The sequence below is a fragment of the Drosophila willistoni genome, chromosome 3R (assembly GCF_018902025.1).
Source record: "Drosophila willistoni isolate 14030-0811.24 chromosome 3R, UCI_dwil_1.1, whole genome shotgun sequence".
NCBI classification, from domain to species: domain Eukaryota; kingdom Metazoa; phylum Arthropoda; class Insecta; order Diptera; family Drosophilidae; genus Drosophila; species Drosophila willistoni.
Genome location: NC_061086.1, coordinates 27496772 through 27509749, shown reverse-complemented (window position 1 = coordinate 27509749; position 12978 = coordinate 27496772). Strand labels below are relative to the sequence as shown.

The 12978-nt window shown below is 40.0% G+C and overlaps 1 protein-coding gene across 1 annotated transcript in view; it reads right to left on the bottom strand.

Annotated features, from left to right (window-relative positions):
* LOC6646931 overlaps window positions 1–7228 on the bottom strand; it is a 32084-nt gene extending 24856 nt beyond the window's left edge. The window contains exon 1 of the mRNA XM_002069618.3: window positions 7035–7228. The gene's annotated coding sequence lies outside the window, so the exon portion shown is untranslated. The remainder of the gene's footprint in view (window positions 1–7034) is intronic.
* Between the last annotated feature and the right edge of the window lie 5750 nt (window positions 7229–12978).

The following is a 12978-nucleotide window of genomic DNA, read 5'->3' as shown; positions in this document are numbered from 1 at the left end:
TCTGTTCATATGCTCATCCTCTCTCGTTCTCTTTCTCAGTCTGTCCTTTAGTCTCTCGCTTTCTCCTTTCGCATGGAAATGTCCAAGCGTATTTTATTTCTTTTACAAGTTCTCTCACAAAGGAATAATGCGCTTATGTGATAAATTTTTTTATGTTATGTATAAAGTTTTTCTTTTCTTTCACTTTATTTGATATACATATATCGTGCATAATTTGTAATACTACATAAAGCACGAATCCAAAAACAAACAAGCCAAAGAGAGATGGAGAGAGATGTAAACTACTAAAAAGTCGAGTTTAACCAAATAACAGTAGCTAACTAAAGAAAAACAAGAGCCATATCGAACTCAAATGAATGAATTGTTAACTGTCATATCAAAAAGTGTCAATAAAAAATCATAAAAATATGATTCCCATATTCGTGCATGATGAAACACAGAGATCACAGTGGGATGTCCATCAGCTTCACATCCACATTCAATACGATTCCCATTCCCAAGCTCTCAAAGACGATGATGACGATGAGGACGATGATGACGACGACGACGATGGCAACAACATGAACATTATTGTCAAACGCATGTGAATCGTATATATATTTACTATATACTCGTATATGGCGTATATTGTAGCTTGTTTGTTACACATATCCAATAAATTTACATTTTTATCGAAAAAGTTTCCCTCCCTTGATGTTGTTGTTGTTGTTGCTTGCTTGCTGCTGCTGCTGCTGTTTCTGCCGCAGCAAAGCGGAAATATCAAAAATAAATCTCTGGCTTGTTTCCGTTGTTAGAATGCGAATAACAGACTCTAACGCTTGTAATTGGCAGAGATACACACACAGACACACGCCACCCAATGGCACACACACACACTGACACATTTGAAACAAAAACATCAATTTGCGACTTTTAATGGCATCATCATTGACTCAATCAGTAGTGAAACTTTCATTTGCCTCAAACGTATCCCTCTATCCTCCCTCTCTCTCTTCCTTTCCCTAGTGCTCTTTGTCTTGCTGTGTGTGAGGCAACGACAACTGTATCCATAGCCATTGTCTTTGCATTTCATTTGTATTTTTTTTTTTTGCAGAAGAGCAATTCGCACACGGTTCTCTGCTAATTTTTTTGGTGGCTTCTATTTTTGGTTACTCATAATTCATCATATGTTTAGTTTAATGCACTGACCAAACACGCTGAGAAAGTGCGTCTATGCCAAGTCTATGGTAAATTAAATGATTTGTGACTTTGGCAACATATTTGCGCTGTCTGCTTTCTTTACTATCTGATATTTTATGACTCCCCTGGGTAAAGACAGCGCCAGAAAGTAGGCAAGTATTTTGAGAGCACGTCTCAGCGTGGGGTTTCTGTACATATTTTCCAACTCCTCATGCATACATACATATGTGGAATGTATTTGGGAAGCTTCTTTGTTTTACATACAACGATTCAACTGACGCTGTTGCTGGTAGCAAATGGTTGAAAGGAATTCTGCTTGTTCACCTTGTTGACGCCAGCTGCGTGTCAACTGAATGCCTCTGCATTATTCACACAACCATAGCATCTACAATGTGCCCTCTACGCAGTCAAGCAACCATTCATTGCGTCTGTCATTCAGTCATTCATTCAGTCATTCATTTGCTGCCAGCTGTAACACGCCCTCTCTGCACTCTGCACAAGCAAGAAGCAGAAACAGGACCAGCATGTCATGCAAACTATACTTTACAGGGTGTTCGAATGATAGGATGTGAAATGGGTGTGGCGAAAGGGTGGCTCTTTGTCTATTGCATGGGTGTGAATGGAATGAGTGGAGTGTGTAGCAAATGAATGGCTATCACTTTGGCATCAGGATCGTCAGTTGACATCTGATAAATCGTGAGCAAAGGAATTGCTGAGGTCAGGCAATGGCTAAAATGATGAGCCTATGTTGGACTTCAAATCGATCATACAATTAAAAGAAAACGAATGATTTTTGTTTCAATAGTGAAAGTGATTGGATAATTTTCACTTGACTAAATATTAAACAGTATCTGTTCATCAGAAGATAGAAGAGCTTAGAACAGTTAACGTTTATCCTGGACATTTTTAGTGGCGTTTTCGTTCGATCAAAGAAAGCTTTCCATATGCCACAAATCTAACATCTAAGTTTGTGAGGGCAAAATTAAAAACATTCATGCATACATAATGCCTGAATCATCCACTCCTCGCTTCCCCACTCACTCATTGTAGGTATGTGCTTTTCTTTCTCTATGATCCCTTCGTTTCCCCAGCAGCGGAAGAGTTTACCTGCCACTAATGGAAGTCGATAAGCCGGCTTGCTGGAAACCTGGCGTAAAGAAAAACGCAAAAATGTTGGCCATATTTGTGTAAGTTTAAAGCATACCACGAGCCAGTAGCTGGTGTATCTGGCAGTATAGCCAGCTTTCCACTCATACATGCATACATACATATGTGTCTATTTGTATCTATGTATATTAGCCACCAGCAAAAGAATGAAAGACAGAAAGAGATAGAATGAGTTGCAACCTAAGCGTCCGCCATGTGTTGCAAATTTTTGTAGTTCCTAGCTTATACTCCCGTTGCATAATCCCTGCATGGATAAACTACTGTCTACCAGCTTCATTTCCATCTTCATATCCTCTATGCTCTGCTCTGTTCCGTATACCGGCCCACAGTGCGTATGAGTTATGTAGATAACGCGGCGAACTGCTGACTAGCTGGCTGGCTGGCTGGTTGCCTTACTGGCAACCGCAAAAAGTGTTTTACTCAAAGGCATCGTAATTCTTTTGGTTCCCTTCGCACTGTTTTCCTGCTGTGTCCTTGCAGAAGCAGCAACTTCAATTTCTAGATGGTGCGACCCTCGCTGAGTTATTGGCGGCTGGGGCCGTGACACTCGGCTCCTCTTTTGTGTTTTCAGCTTTCTCAGAGTTCACATTTTGCCTGCTTTTTGCTTACTTTTTTTTTTGCTCTTTTTCTTCTTATTTTTTCGCTCAAATTTAAATTAAAACTTCGCCACTCTTGCATTTTATCCTTGACTTTATGACTTGGGTTAGCAATGTGCGTGGGTGGCAAAAACAGCAAATGGATGGATGGATGGATGGGTGGAGGGGGGATTGGAGTGTTGTCGCTCAATGAGTTGTCTGTGTGGTGGGAATCTTGTTATTGTTCCTGTTGTTGGGGTGCGTGTGAAACTTTGTGTCGACATTTTGCGGTTGTAAAGCGTCAAACGCTTAAAACTTAAATAGTTTTTTTTTGCGCTGCCTTTTCCCCCACTTGTTTTCTTATTTTTCTTCTTATTCTGCTGCTACTGCTGCTGCTGGAAGGCACGCGAATGAATCGTTTTTCCTTTTATCGTGCAAGTTTTGAGGACTTTGGTTTCCTTTTTATTTTTTTTGCCTTTGTCGCCCCTTTGTACCCCACGACTACCATAAAAGTTGTGTTGGGTTGCTTTTCGGATTTGCTCTGTTTCTTTCTTTGCATAAATATTAAAATGCTTTTTGCATTTTGCTTAATTTTATTAAAATGTTTTATAATGTTGCTGTTTTTGTATTCGATGTGTTTTTTTCCCATTTTGCCACAACAATTTTTTATCAAGAAGATATGAGAGTATGAACATTTGTAGGGCCATGGTGCTAAAATGTAAAATGCTTATTTGAATATTTTATAAATTTTTCATTCGCGCCTTATTTTGCAAAAATATTTTTGCGCACATTCTTTTGGGCCAAGTTTTGACATTGAAACGAGGCAGCAAGGCAGCGGGTTGCCGCCGGTTTAAATGTGTGTGTGTGTGTGTTTGCCAAGAGTATGCGTTAGCTTGAATATATGGTATGGTTATGTGCTAAATGTCTAAAACACGTCTGCTTGCTTCATCCTCATACACACACACACACATATGTAAAATGCTGTGGTCCTTCGCCATGCTTGTAAAGTAAATTTGCATAGATGTAGGTGGCATGGCGTTCATTTTTAGTTGAAAGCTATGCAATGGCTTAAATAAGCGAAAAAATACCACATTACCCACAGCAAGTGCCAACATTTCTCTACCTTCGTTTCCTTCTTTTTTTTTTAATCTTTTTTTCTGTCGTCTAGCAAAAATAATTATGCAACAGACAATTTTCGGAAAATGGGCAACAGAGGAAGTTTTTGCTTGGGGAAAATTGTTTACAACAGTATGGTGGGGATATATATTCAGGTGGCCTTTGCCAAAACCGGATTGAGTGTTTACATATTTGTCAGAGAATTTCCCATTTGCCACAGCTTCTTTTGCTCCCTGCTCCATCTCTTCTTCATTCATTCAGATGAATATTTGGACCAAGTTGAACATGATGTGGAACAACTGACCGACCGCATGTAGTTTTGTTGATTAAGTGTTCGAGTGTAGCTTCAGGGTAGCGGGCCAACTTTTACCTAGGTGGAAAGAGGTGCTTACTTTGTGTATCTTCTTTTGAAGTTTTTGGCTCAGTCACATACACAGAGAGAAAGTGGTTGGGCGTGTACTTCACATTTCAAGTAAATATACATATATATAGATACATATATATGTGGGGATGCAGAGTACTTGCTGTGTTCCAAGAGAAGATTCAATTTCCACACACTTGTTTATGCAAAATCAATAAAAAGCATGTGGAAATTGTGAAAAGCAGCGTCAAAGAGGTTATAACACCTACATACATACAGAGCAGAACCACAGCCAAGACCAGTCAACCTAAGGACCTGCCAGAACAAAGTGCTGTCAAACCTTGCCCTACTAAACACACAGCAAAAAGGGTTAAAAGTTTTTCAAAAGCAGATAGAGAGCGAGAGAGTAAAAGATGAAGATGAAGATTGGAAAAACAGAGAGCGATGGCACATCAGAAATCAATTTCCCGCAACAGCAAATGAAAAGCGAAAACTTTGTCAAACTTAAAGCCAAGATGAATGAAAATTTCGAAAGTTTTCAGAGCAACTTTCACCTGTCGATGCCAAAGAAAAGGGAAAAAATAAAAGTACAAAAAAAAGCATCATTGGCATTGCCACAATCAGTCAAACAATCAATAGTTTGATTAGCTTCGAGTGCCACATGTTGACTTAGAGCAACAGTAAAGCAAGCAACACAAGGAAGAGGCAAATAAAAATACAAAACAAAAAAAAAAAAGTAGAAAAACAAAACTTTGAACTGTTGCTGCTTATCTGTGAGTGGGGAAAAGTTTAGAAACAGCAGCCTCGGGCCAAGCAGTAACACACACAGACATACACTCACACGCTCGAGTTGACATTTATATGCAATAAGGAAAACAACTCAAAGTCAAAATGGCCAAAATATGCACATAAATTTCATTGGCCAAAGTTCCTAAGTGAACAGCACGCACAAGAACAACAACGACAACAATAGCAAAAAAAAAAAACAGAAAACAAAACAAAAAATTCTGCCAAATGTGCACAGATAAGCGCATACAACGTAATGAAAGTGCAAAACAACAACAAGAACAATTCCAACTATGATGACAGTGAAATATAATGAAATTAAACAAATTGCTAAGGATTTACCTTGGCTACAAGCAAAACTCTTGCCCTATATCGTCTATTTTCTCTCTCAGTCTCGCCTCTGTTTCTGTACTGTCTATGTCATTTGCCTGCTACCTTCCTGCCAGACCCCTGACCAATCCTCTGACTCTAGAACATTGTCAACGAACAGCAAAGTTTTTCCTTCTTCTCTGACAAATCCTACTCCTTGTTGGGTCCATATACAAATGAGTTGTCTGCACAGCAAACGACAATTCATGTAAATTGCTTAATTTATTAGAGTTTTTCTCAGCTCGCTCCTCACACACCAGGAATCTCCTAAGGATTGCCAACATTGAGAAACCTGCAGCAACCCAAATGGTTGCCTCGCACTTCCGTCTAAGCCACGCGGCTTCCTGACTTTGACAGCGTCGCGACGTTGGCTTAAGTATTACCAATTGTTGTTGTGCTACAATTTCCTGGTTTTGCTTTGATGGGCTTTTGTTTTCACTTGTCTTCATGGTAAAATACGCGAAAAATAAAAAAAAACCCAAACGTAAAAACAAACCCAAACCAAACCCAAGAAGAAAAAAAAGTTTTGCTGAATTTTCTACTTTTCTTTTTGTTAAGGTTTTTTTTTTTTTTGTTTTATTTTGTTTCCTGTGTCTTTGTTCTTTTCCTTCGGCTGTGTTCCGCGAATTTGTTATCTTAATTCTTGTCATTTCAAAAATCTGCCACCATTTGTTTTTAAATAAAACTCATGGCAATTGAATTCATTAGAGACGAGGGGGGAGGATAGGGAGCCAAAAACTTTTAATCTGGCCAGGCAAGGCGCAGCAAAAGTTTTGCCCTACATATAAAGTATACGCCGCATGTGTTTCGCCATTTGCCAGGCAAAAGTCTCACGTTACGCATACGCCCCGTTGCCATTAGTAAGGAGCGGCTGGCTGGCTGGCACGTATTGAAAGCAACTGTAAGCCAAGCATGAGTAAAATCTACGTCTCCATCTCCATCTCCTCAACTCTGATACAATCTCTCCATCTGCTTTCTTCTTGTTGAGTTCACCCGGCGTCAGTTTAATGGCAGCATTCATACAAATCACAGTTTGTTGCCTGGCCGGATTCTGGTCTAGCATTGCACTTTTTAACGTTTCTGTTTTCTATTTTGTTTGTTTTTTTTTTTTGTAAAAAGCGTTTTTTTGGCCGGGTAACAGCATGAATAATATATGGAAAAAATTCAAGAAAATGTATGGCACTCACACGAAAAGAACACACACACACACACACACATTTATACTCGTTGTGACGGGAAGGGAAAAATAAAGAAAAGCGCGTCTGTGGATGTACACGAGTTGGGAGTCGGACAAAAAACTAGGTTACAAGTTGAAATTGAAAACTTAATGGCGTTACTTTTACAGCCGCCGAGAAGTAGAACCGTGGCGAAGCTGAAACCTCAATTCAAATTCCCTCCCCTCCCCACCCCTCAACACACACACACACTAACTCGAGACCCAAAATGCAAATGTCAAATTGAAATTAATATATATGACATACCCCATAAAGTAGGCAATGCTTTCAAGGAAACTCCTTTTCATCCTTCATCTAAGTTTTCGTATTCGTGGGTTTTTTTTGTTGTTTTTTTTTTTTAAATATCGCGCTTTACTGTTATTTAAGAAATTGCCGGCTTCTTAGGTAACGTGTCACTTGTATAGCCGGCATTTATTTGGCCAGAATAGCTACTGCTTCACTTTGTTGGCTGCTGGCAACTGGCAAACAAGACGACTCAACGAGACGACTAACGATTGCCGATAACTGAATTCGCTGCAATTGCTCGGCTCGCAGCTTCGGCAAATGGCTAAAAAAACGAACTGCACTTCGGCTTATGTTGAGGAGAATTCTCGTAATTTGAAGCTCTCTTCGTTTGTATAACAGTTTCGCAATGATTTGCTCCATTTTGTTCAAGTATTCCCATCAATGTGTGTGTGTGTGTGTGTGCGTGTGTCCGTGTGTGCAAAATTGTGTCATTAGGTGCATTTGTTTTCGTTGTCCACCTACCCCCCACTTAGACCATACGATAGCTACGTATTTGCCGCCTCTTGTGCCGTTGTTTATTTGCTTCCTCTTCAGGCCGTGTCATTTCTCTAGTAGTATGTGTTCCTTCTGTCTATCTCTCTCTCTCTCCCTGTCCGTCTCTCTGTCAACTTGGCGCCGCTCATCTAACTAAATGCCAACAATTATGTTTTGGAGTCTCATTAGTTGCAACTTAAAGTGTTCTAATGTGTCGCCGTGTGTAAAGAATGATGCCGTTAATGATGTAAGTATTACAAACGCCTGTAGGCTAGTAGGTTTCTAGCTGATGCTGAGGCTGAATCCAAGTCAAGTGTGTTAAACTAACAATTTTTTTTTTTGTTTTTGAGGTCGAGTTCGTCTGTTAATTGGTATTACCTGCAGCAGATGCATGATATGCATATACATATGTTTGTTTGTCGGTGTGTGTGTATGGGTTCCAAATAAACAATGCTTGAAAACAAAGCAAAGGACCTAGGGCACAACTAATCACGCTGACGTCGACAGAAAATGCACTAAACAAAGGAACACCAACACCGACAACACCAACGACACAGATACAGATACAGACACATTCACCCACAACAAACAACGCCCAACAATGGGCTATGAAATCGCATGCTGGCTGCTTTAATAATGGCCCGGTCATGGGTCCACGCACACCCACACACACACACACACACCTATTCAGTGAGTGTGAGAGTGAAAGAGACAGGTGGGGTATTTAGTTGGGTTCCGACTAATTTAAGCTGCGCCTTGTTATAATTACAACGAGGAGCAACAAAACTGCTGGAAAATGATGCGCACGTGACATCCGGCACGGTTCTCTGTCCAGGCCAGCAGCAAGTCAAAAGGACAGAGTGCAAAAAAAAAAAGGAGAAAGAAAATCATCAACCAAAAGCCACAGCAGCAAAAAAAAAAAAAAAAAACAAAGGCCAGGCCAAAGGCAAACAGAACAGAGTGCAGCAGTTCCCCATCTTTAGTTTTCCTTTTTTTTTTCATTTCGCTCTTCTTTTTTTTTTTTTTTGTGTTAGAAAATTATGAGTCACACAGGAGGGCGAGGTGTGTGCGTTAGAGTGAGGCGTGGCATGGCCTTTTGCATTTTTTATACAATTTTCTGGGATTACTTGTGCAGCGGATGCCCAGGAATGAGAATGGGACTCAAGAAAATTAGTCGCGCGTCGGAAAATAATAAAACCAGAAAAAACTACACAAGATGAGGAAGACAGGAGTGGGGGGAGGGGAGGGGAGGGGAGAAACTGTGAAACTGAAACTGAAGTGTAAATTTACTTCCGTCGCAAAATGTGGGCGTGTGCCGTGTGCTGACAGCCATGGGAAGGCATGGTGGGATTCTGTCGTGGTGGAAAGGCAAACGAAGGCACCTTTTTCTAATTAAGCGTACGTGCGGCTGTCAACGGCATCAGTGGAGCTAGCTAGCTAGCTAGCTTCAAGCAGCTTGTTCTCTCTCGCTTCACTTGTATAACTTATTGTCGTTGACAATAGTTTTAATTGAAAAGCACCCCCCTGGCTCCTGTGTGTGTCCATGTGTCCGTGTATCCGTGTGTGCCTGTATGTCAGCTAGGGGGATCAACTTACCTCCGCCGGACAATTCAATCAACGCTACAAATGCTGACTGGTTTATTTTTCAAGATGCTGCCAGACCTTAAGGCGCCTCCTCCAGACATTAGACAAGCATTTGTCTTTGTAAGTGCATAGCCTCACCTCCCAACATTCATTTCCCTTCCTGCTCCTATTACAGTTTCAGCTTTAATCATTCTCTACTTCGATTAGCGCTGGTCGCATAACTTAAACGCATACGCAACGAAATCATGGCACTGCTTCAAATTCCATTTCCCCTTACTGTGTATACTGATAGATCTATCAAGTTGCATATGTGCATACGTATATATGCATGGCTACATTTTACCTGTGAGCCATAAATAAGCAAACATCCTCCATACACGGCAGCGAGATGCAATCAGCACTAGGCCGAGACGACTAAGTCTCCACTCCAATCACTGAGCCATGGCGCCAGAACTCTCTCTCACTCTCTCTCGCCATCTCTTTCTCTCATCTTTTCTTGTCTGAAGAGTAGTAGTAGTCGTCGTCGTCGTCGTCGGTGGCGGCAAGTTTCTTAATTTTCGCTTGCCGTAAATTTGCACAACCACGCCCTCAACCGCCCAACCGCCCATGGAATACCTGCGTCACCAATATTGTTGTGAAGCCTGGCGTAGCGGAAAATCGCTTAAGATGCTGCTGATGCTTCAGAAAGTTTACCCTTTTCGATGGGCTGCTAACAGTAGTGGCTGAAATTGTTGTAGAAACTGATTGTAACAGCGATGCGCCAAGGGTAAACCAACTACAGCAACCTCTTGCCTTATATAAACGCCAATTTTAGCCATTAACTGAGATTGGCCTCCATATATTTAGGATATTCGATTCCTCTCATTATATTTATAATCTTTTAAACGTCTTAAATAAGCTTATAGTTAAAATTTCCCCTTACATTGCGATCACAGTAAGTGTGAATGACAAACGACCATCTCTTTCGACCATCTCTGAGTGCGTAAGTTTCGTGTGGCGGAGTCATCAGTTTTGAAGTTCTGCTTCTCGTATTCGCAACTCATTTCCCAAGTCTCACAGGCTCTGATTCGCCTTGCCTTGCAACGACAGCGTCGTTTACCTTTCGATTCGTTTCGTTTCGTTTCGTTTTGCAATCCGTAAATACAAGAAGCAGTCGCTTTTGATGCTTTTTCGGTTTAACTTTCAACGACTGCCGCCAACTAACTCAACTTTTATCCCGCAGATACACATAGTTAGTTACAAAACGTACCGACATACCATTTGAAGGTATAATCGACATTGTCGATTGGTGTGTGTTTGTGGTTTTTGAGCCAAAAAGTTTCTTGCTAGTTTTTGTGAAGGTATTTTTCGTTGAAATTTTGCTAATGTTTTGGAAAAGTAGAGGTTCTTACTTGGTTTTCCCTTGATTGCAAAGATTGCAGGAGAAAGGTGTTCTTTTGTGTGTTTTTTGATGTTTACCCGATGGCAATGTGTTAGTGTTCCTCTAAATTGCATTTAATATGCATACGAATCATTCTTGGTGTTTCCTATTTTCTTCTATCCGTTGACGCTAATTACAAAAGTTGCCCCACCAATTGCGTTTAACACTTTCGACTTATCCTTTGCCGTTGCCATTAACGCCACATTGGCCGTTAATATAGTCTTCGGCATTGGCTTTGTATTGAGACTTTGGCTAAAAAAAAAAAGTTTTTAACAGCAACAACAAAATATGGTTTACTTAATTTGCATTTAATTACAAAGTTTTTCGTAAGAGAAAAGTGTTGTGGGTAGAAAAACGAAATAAAACCAAAACATCAATAGGCCGCATCCCAATTAAAAAGATACAAAACCAAGAAAATTGAACCCGGCTCAATTGCTGCACAAATATTTTCTGTAGACAGGCAAATACTTTGAAAGAAAGAAAAGAGGTACACACACACACACACACATACGGAGGAATGTTGTCCCAAATAAACAATTGTATAAAAATAAGTGGGTATACCTAAAAATATTCATTTCTGTTTTCATATTTTTTATATTATTGTTTCCGGATATAATTTAAAACAGTAAAAAGAGAGAGAGATACATATTTCATTTTAAGGCAGGTTTAAAAAAAATTAAACTTGTTTTAAGAAAAATACCTTGGTAGAATGAGCATTTAAGGTTCAGATTTTGGCTGTGTGGCGATAAAATGGAAACTGAAGCAACCGGAAACTAGCTATAACATATTGCCTAGTTTTTTTTTCAGTTTGCTGGGCATGAAAATGAACAAGTGAAGAACTTAAGATGCTCTTAAGTGTATATTGAAAAAGTTTTGCGCTGTTTTTTGTGTGTAAGATTTCAAAGTTGCTCAACGGACTGGGGATGGTTTGTTAATGAAGTGTATTGGATGTTGCAGCAACCACAACAGGAAAAGGCATTTACAAATTAGCATTAGTACGCAGCAGCTCTCCCCTTGACCCATATAGCTGAGCGGATCCACTCAAATTCAAGTGACGTGCGTGAACTTGCTTATTTCGTGCACGTCCTGGCGCACGTCGCCTTCATCCTTGTCCTCATACTTATAGTCATGCTCCTCCTCCTCCGCCTTCTCGTTCTCGTTGAACGCTGTCTCTATGCGTTGCCTGTGAATTGCTTTGGGAAAATGGAAACCATTAAATGGATTCTTCTGCTTACCCGCTTTTGCATATTTTTATGCTGCAACTTTCACAAAGTTTTGATTGACAAATGTATTATTTTTTATCGCTTTGAGTTTTTCCCTTAGCTTTCGCGCTTGTTTTTTTCCTCTGCATTTTATTTTTTTATGAGCATGGAAGTTTCTTCGACCCTGCAGTTACTTTTCAAATTATCTGGTTGGGGCCCAAGCACTTTTTAATTACAAATGCCAGAGAGCAGGCCCCCCTGTCAGACTGCCGACTGCCGGCTGCCTCTTCCGCTGTTAGCTGATTGACAACCGTACAAGCCATCCTGCCACCAAACGAGCCAAGACTTGATGCTCGCTTTTCACAAAAGGAAAAAGGAAGCAAGGAAGGCAGCAGTCAGCAAGCGCCTGATTAAATAAATTGACATAAATTAAAAGAATATAAGCTTTGCCATGGCAACAATTAAATCAAAATTGTTGCTCTTCCAGCCAAGAGTGAGAGGCAGAGAGAGAGAGAGAGAGTGTGTGTATGAGCTCGTTGTGAATATTGTTCGTTTTTGATTACACAAAAACATGCTAATTATGTCAGTGGTTGGGATGGCACACAGACGACACTGAGATTCCGAGGCAGGCTGAATGCCTTTGAAGTGTCTATGGCGACTGCTTTTCTGCATATGTTTTAATGTCAATTTGGATTGTAATTAGGCTGCTAAGGCCAAAAGTATATTCTAGATGTGGCATTAGCTTTTCAGAGCTCTTACCCAACTGGAGCATGAATGGGAATTCAATATATACACTTTAACCCCATCAATAGGGTATTGAAGTGTGATGGTAATCGGTAGTCCACTTCACAATGCAATTGCTGCTGCTGCTTCTGTTGGAGTTGCATATACAAAAACTTTTTTAATTGAATGAAATGAAACGCAAGTTGAGCGCATAACAATTAAAAAGGGTGAAATCAACTTTTACATATATGTATGTATGTATGTACATACATGCAAATAAAAACCATAAATAATAAACCAAATCAGGCCAATATTTTTAAATGAATATATTTAGTTTTATATATTGCGCTGATCATATAAAACATTGTTATTGCTCCGAATGGATAATTTAATTTGCAGACAAAGAACCAAACAAATGCCCATATGAAAGTCTCCATGTGCTTTTGCATTTTCCCGCTCTTTCTGTCTCGTTCTATGTAATGAAGTAAAAGCCAAGTAAATT